The sequence below is a fragment of the Trichechus manatus genome, unplaced genomic scaffold (assembly GCF_000243295.1).
Source record: "Trichechus manatus latirostris isolate Lorelei unplaced genomic scaffold, TriManLat1.0 scaffold00180, whole genome shotgun sequence".
Taxonomy (NCBI): Eukaryota; Metazoa; Chordata; class Mammalia; order Sirenia; family Trichechidae; genus Trichechus; species Trichechus manatus.
The window spans coordinates 2,063,754-2,070,755 of NW_004444116.1; the positions used below are offsets into that span (position 1 = coordinate 2,063,754).

General features: G+C 41.1%; 1 non-coding gene across 1 annotated transcript; it reads left to right on the forward strand.

Moving 5' to 3' along the window:
• The first annotated feature begins 5,535 nt into the window (after positions 1 to 5,535).
• LOC111822474 (U6 spliceosomal RNA) lies at positions 5,536 to 5,638 on the forward strand. Its single transcript, XR_002825722.1, has one exon. It is a non-coding gene; the product is annotated as a U6 spliceosomal RNA (small nuclear RNA).
• The last annotated feature ends 1,364 nt before the right edge of the window (positions 5,639 to 7,002 follow it).

A 7,002-nucleotide genomic window follows, 5' to 3' on the forward strand; every position in this document is an offset into this window, starting at 1 on the left:
CCCAGTAAGGTGATTCTCCTCTTGCATGTGGTGTCAGATGGGGCCAATTTTGGCTGGGCTGGCAGAGCAGAAACTCTTTTTGAAAACATAAAGAACACTTCCTTCTATTATCAGGGACATTTTATAAAACATACCAAGCATTTAGGTCTTCTGTGTAAAACACAAAATGCACTATGATCCTCTGCAGGAAGAGAAGATTTCAGATCCCTGTAGAGTCAAGAACACCCAGATGAACAATCCAACCCTGGTCTTGTTAGTGGAAGCCACATGAGGAGCAGTAAGGAGATGCTGCTAGCAGGCCCACCCACCCACCTCTTACAGGTATCAACAAAGGCTGACTGGGGAATTTGGACATCTACCCTTTGTACAGTAACCAGGTGAGAGCAATGTCAGAGGTAGCCACCTAAAACAGGATGTTTAAATAAAATCCAGAGTATCACATCATGCCAAATATCTGTTTCAACTGAAAATCACTGGTCATAAACTAAGAACAAGGAAGACCTTGAACTGAATGAAAAAAGACAATCAATAGATCCCTATTACCTTCTGCCAAGAAGACGGTAGAATTATTTGACAAAGATATTTCAAAAGGCCATTATAAAAATGCTTCAACAGCATGTGAACACAATTGAAACAAATAAAAAATTAGGAAGTCTCAACAGAGAATTACAAGAGGCTTCTCTCTTACCATGCACCTGATGAAAGCACAGGAGAGATGAGGAGCTTGGGTACATCTCAAACATCCTCGTCTATCCAAATACTATCAGTGTTTCAAGCACCATTGCCAAATCTCTTCCTGTCTCCCTTCCTGCATCCTGCTCCTCTTTTGATGTTTCTCTTCCCCCACCTGCCTCCTTCCTTTCCCCACTCTCTCATCACAATACTCTCCCTTCTCTATCCCCTCCCTCCTCTCCATTTCTCCTCTTCAGTTCTCTCCAGTTCTCAAAGATTTGACTTTGTGGTCTACTAGTAACAGAACCTTGTTGATTTTTAGACTCACCTGGGGAAATTTTAAATTATATATATTCCTGCCCCTGACCATGACAAGATTTCCTCTAAAAGATGTGTTTAGGTTGAATGTTGCACACATTTTGTATAAAGCCAAAAATGTCTACTTTTGTGCCTCAGAGACAGGGTTAGAAGACCTGTCCAGACGTAGGGAGGGTTTATAAAGAGCGAATTCGTTTCTCTGACTTCCCTTGTACTTGCCTCACTGCTGAAAAGATTCTGTCTGAAAGAGGTGCTATATAGGCAGATGCGTCTTTTCTAACTTCCTCCTCCCTATCTTTCGTCCCCGGGGGTGAATTGTGAATTAATTACACGTCAGTATTATCTCCCCACCTGGACCTAAATTTCTTGAACAAGTTTCACAGTACTGGTCTTTGCATCTCCGGGTACTACCTTTTGTATTTTCTGGAAGGTTTCTTGGTAGAAAGGAAGGAAGTTGATTTAAGAGACTCTTCTGTCCTGGGACCCTCTTTGGTGGTAAACTGGAACTGCCAGTCAGGAAGTCCACTTGGAGCAGTCCTTGAAAGTGTCAACAGTTGTGGAAAGATCCTAGTGGCAGGAATGGTGTCTTTCAACCTAGAATGCAATACCTCTTCTCTTGAGGGTATTAGAAACAACAGAATTGAACCAAATAGACTTTGACCGCCAATTGAAACCTCTGAACACCTGTAGATAATAGTAGGCACCAATTGTATAGGATACTTTGGGGCCCAATAGGCAGGGGGCATAGCACAGTAGTAGAGCGTGTGCATGTACGAGGCTCTGGGTTCTATCCCCAGTACCTCCATTACTAACTTATATTTATCCCATGGGTTTGACTCCTCCTAAGCTGGCTGCCTCCGCACAACAAAGTCAGGATCCAATCTGAGTAAAAGAAACAGTTTCCCACTGGTCTTATCCCTTTGGGAGCAAAGAAGAATGAAGAGAACAGGATACAAGGAAAGGATTAGTCCAAATGACTAATGGACCACAGCTACTATGGCCTCTACCAGACTGAGTCCATTACAGCTAGATGGTGCCTGGCTACCACCACTGACTGCTCTGACTGGGATCACAACAGAGGGTCCCTGAAAGAGCTGAAGAAGGATGTAGAACAAAATTCTAACACACAAAAAAAGATCAGATTTACTGGCCTGACAGACTGGAGAAACTTCGAGAGTACGGCTCCCGGACACCATTTTAGCTCAGAGGTGAAGTCACTCCTGAGGTTTGCTGTTCAGCAGGGGATTGGACAGCCCTATTAAAAAAAAAAAAGGGACTTATGAGGCGCAGCAGTCCAGGGACAAGGACTAGAAGGCAGGAGGGGACAAGAAAGCTGGTGATAGGGAATCCAAGGTTAAGAAGGGACAGTGTTGACATGTCCTGGGGTTGTTAACCATTGTCATAAGGCAATGTGTGTACAGTTTAATGAGAAACTATTTGTTCTGTAAACCTTCATCTAAGGTACAAAAAAAAAAAAAAAGAATTATCTATGTGAGATCAAACTGATAACAGCAACTCAGAAGGTTTGATGGGAAGCCTAGGGGCCAGTGAGTTGAAGATAATAGTGACAGAATAATTTGGAAAAGCATAGTGAGAATAACAGCACAACTAGAAGAATGTAATAGATGTCACTGAATTGTACATGTAGAAATTTCTGAAACGCTGTATCTTTTGTTATATGCATATTTTCACACATAAAAAATGTCCTCCACGGTCGAGAAGGAAAAGTGTTGACATGTCGTGGCATTGTTAACCAATGTCATAAAACAATATGTATACTGACTGTTTGATGAGAAACTATTTGTTCTGTAAACCTTCACCTAAAGCACAATAAAAAAAATATAAAAAAAGAAACTGTTCCCTCAGCATCTCCTGAATGCTAACTCACAAGCCTGCCAACAGCATATGAACAGCCTACTTTCTTTTGATGATATTTCTAAGTATTATTGCTGTGTTGAAGCAGCCAGGTTGGGAGGAGCAAGGTCTTTGGAGTCTATATGAATTAGTACTAAATATTCAGCTGTGAAAGAGAAAGACCAATGGAAAGAGAAAAAACAGTAAGAATCCAGTAGACAATTTCCTGTAGAGTTTTTTCTTTCTCTGCTGTGCCCGTGTCAATTGACTGACTTAGAAAGAGAAAAACTTCACTTTCCTTTCTTTTTCCTGCTTTTCCTTACCCTTGCACTACTATCCACACTCCTGGCCTGAAAAAGTATGTTTCATGGAGAGTTGTGATCCCACCTCCTCCTTCTCAGAGAGAGAGTGGGTGAACACTGCATGGGCAATGACTTCTCTCAGTGATTCTCAAGTCTTCCAAACTGGACAGTTAAGAAAATTATTTGTAGAAGTATCCTGGTGTGCTATAATAGCTCATTTGGGAGAGATTTTGGTGGATGACCTACATGTTCCCAGTCAGTTCCCAGTCTTCCCTATGAAAGGTTGTCTGTTTTTGTAAAAATGAATTATTAACTAGCAAATCATTTACACAAGTCACCTGACTACAGACACCCTCCTGCATCCACTTCCTAAAGTCATTACTTCAAGCAATGCCACAGAGAGAAACAGAATCCAATGCTCTCCATTATTCACTGGCTTCCATATAACGTATTTCCAGTTATTCTTTTTAAAATCTTTAAATGAACTCCTGCTTGAAACAACTGAGGGTATATTTTTGGAGTATAAAGGGAAAATACCAGCTGCATAGATTAGGGAGAGCTAATCACAGGAGTGCTGGACTCGTTCACCTTGGTGAGAGAATAGCCATTGCCTTTGCTATTTCTAGGTCAATCGAGTACTATCTATATTTTATTATCCATGAACTCCTCAAAACTGATGCCCAAAGACGGTAACTTTTTAAGTATTCCCAGGCTATTTGGTTGCATTGTTTCAAATACCTATAGCCATATGAATCTCTTCTGTTTTGTTAATGCATTTTTGGGGATAAAGGTGTGTTTGGAGCTTTTACTTGGTCTACCATCCCTACTCCTTCCGTCTGTGTCTGTCCATGCCCTCTTTACCTCTGGATTAGTTTCCTATGACTGCTGTAGCAAATTACCACAAACTTGGTAGCTTAAAACAGCACACATTTATTCTCTTACAGTTCTGGAAGTCAGAAGTCCAAAATTAGTCTCACTCTAATGAGATCAAGAGGTTGGCAGGGTCAAGCTCCCTCTGGGGGGTCTAAGGGAGATTCTGTTTTCTTGTCTTTTCTTGTTTCTAAAACTGTATTGCATTTCTTGGTTGGTGGTCCCTTTCTACATCTTCAAAGCCAGAAATGTAGCATCTTGTTCCAGTGGTCTCATTGCCTGCTGCTTCTGTATCAAATACCCTCTACCTCTCTCTTATAAGGACACTTATGATTGCATTTAGGGCTCACCCTGATAATCTAGGATAATGTTCCCATTTTTAAGATCCTTAATTTAATTATGCCTTCAAAATTCCTTTTTCTATATAAGGTAACATTCACATGTTCCAGGAATCAGGACCTGGATATCTTTGGGAGTCATTAGTCAGTCTACCACCATCCCCACACTTGGAAATGATTAGTCTATTTAAATCTATTATGGTTTTAATCTTTTATTATAAAACTCTGGTCACCTAACCTAAAAGAAATCGAGCAGATGAAGGTGAGGATCAAGGAACTGGGGACAATCTCAGATGGTGTGAATGAGCAATGAGTGTCAGCAGAAGCACAGATGATGGTGAAGCATCCAATCAGTCCTGGGGTGGAATTCACATCATCAGGTAGGACTAGAGTAAATCTTCTGCCATGCTCCGGATTAAACCAGGGACATTTAACAAGTTCAATATAAAATTCCTTCATCAATCCTATTTCTACAAAGGAAGGAATGATGGAAATTCGCTCCATTAAGTAGTTTATCATAGGTGGCTAATGCCGGGGTTTGAACTAAGTAGTTCAGTGCATGTATGTGAGGAAACTACTCAAAATCAGAGAAAGAACCACCAGAAAGGCGGAGGTAGAACCATTTCTGTAGCTCACACAGGATTTGGAATAGTTTATGTCTCCAGCAGCCAGAGAGGAGAAAACTTGTAATACCTAGGGCACTGAGTAGAGTACTCAGAATGGAATTTTGTCTCAGTAATGGGACCAAATATTATATAATATTTGCTCTGGTCTTGCCTAATAAAACCTAAAAGCAAGCCTTAAAGGGACCAAACTGTGTCCCAGAAGAAAGCTCAAAATTATTTAAAACAATACCAAAATAAATAAAGCAAATAAAAAAAAAAAAACACAGTGCACATAACAAAGTAAAATTCACACTGTCAGGCATGAAAATTAAGTATACTAGACATGCAAAGGAACCCTGGTGGGGCAGTGGTCAAGAGTTCGGCTGCTAACCAAATGGGCAGTGAATCCACCAGCCCCTCCATGGAAACCCTATGGAGCAGTTCTACTTTGACCACAGGGTCACTATGAGTCGGATTTGACTAGACAGCAATGAGTTTGGTGATATTTTAGATATGCAAAGGAAGCAGGGAATTATGACTTAAAATGAGGCAAAAAAAGAAAGAAAAACCAACAAAGTGCTTGTTTGTCAGAACATATACTAAAATTGGAATGATACAGAGATTAGCATGTCTCCTGAGCAACGATGAAATACAAATTCATGAAGCATTCCATATTTTACTTATTGTTCTACCATAGCTGTGATACTACCTTCTGTAATTTAGCGTAGCTATTTTCTGTTAATACACCCCAGGCATTTCCCTCATGTTGTTACTGATTTTATTTTGGAATGGCTAGATGGTGTTCTGTATTGAATTATGTCCCCCAAAAATATGAGTCGTAAATCCTAACTTCTATGCCTGTGATTGTAAGACAAGATTAGTGTAGGATGTATATTAATTTCAATCTCTTTTAAGATATAAAAGAGATTAAACAAGCAAGAGAAGCAGAGATAAGGAAGACACATGCCAAGCCACATGAACAGCACCCAGGAGCAGACGCTAAAAGAGACGAGGATCTTCCTCTAGAAACAACAGAGAAAGAAAGCCTTCCCCTAGAGACTACACCCTGAATTCAGACGTCTAACCTCCTGTCATGGATTGAACTGAGTCCCCACCAAAATTCGTGTCAACTTGCTAGGCCATCATTCCCTGTATTGTGTGGTTTCCTCCATTTTGTGATCTGACGTAATTATGTATTGTAAATCCTATCCTCTACGCCCGTGGTCATGGTCCTGTTTGGGAGCAAATTGTCTGTTATGCTAAGGAGGATAGGGTGGGAAGCACCACCATTGTTTGAGTCACATCTTTTTCTTATAATAGATACAAGGAGAGAGAAGCGAGCAGACACTACCACCAAGAAAGAAAAACTGGGAGTGGAGCATGTCTTTTAGACCCGGGGTCCCTGCTCTGAGAAACTCCTAGACCTTCCCACAGAGCTGACAGAGACAGAAAACTTCCTGTAGAGCTGGCAACCTGAATTTGGACTTCTAGCCTCCTAAACCATGTGAGAATAAATTTCTGTTTGTTAAAGCCATCCACCTGTGATATTTCTGTTATAGCAGCACTAGATAACTAAGACAGAATTTGCTACCCGGAGCAGGGTGCTGCTCTAACAGATACCTAAAATGTGGAAACAGTTTTCAAACTGAATGAGTAAAGGCTGGAAGAGTTTTAAGGTGCTGTCTTAGTCATCTAGTACTGCTACAACAGAAATACCACAAGCGGATGGCTTTAAAAAAGAGAAATTTATTTCTTCACAGTCAAGTAGGCTGAAAGTCCAAATTCAGGATGTCAGCTCCAGGGGAAGGCTTTCTCTGTTGGCCTTCTCATCAGTGTTTCCTAGGACTAGGAGCTTCTCCACGCAGGGACTCCAGGTCCAAAGGATGTGCTCTGCTCCCAGCACTGCTTTCTTGATGGTATGAGGTCCCCCTGTCTCTCTGCTCACTTCTCTCTTTTGTATCTCAAGAGATTGCCTCAGGATACAATCCAGTCTTGTGGATTGAGTCCTGCCTTACTAACACAACTGCCACCCATCCTCCCTCA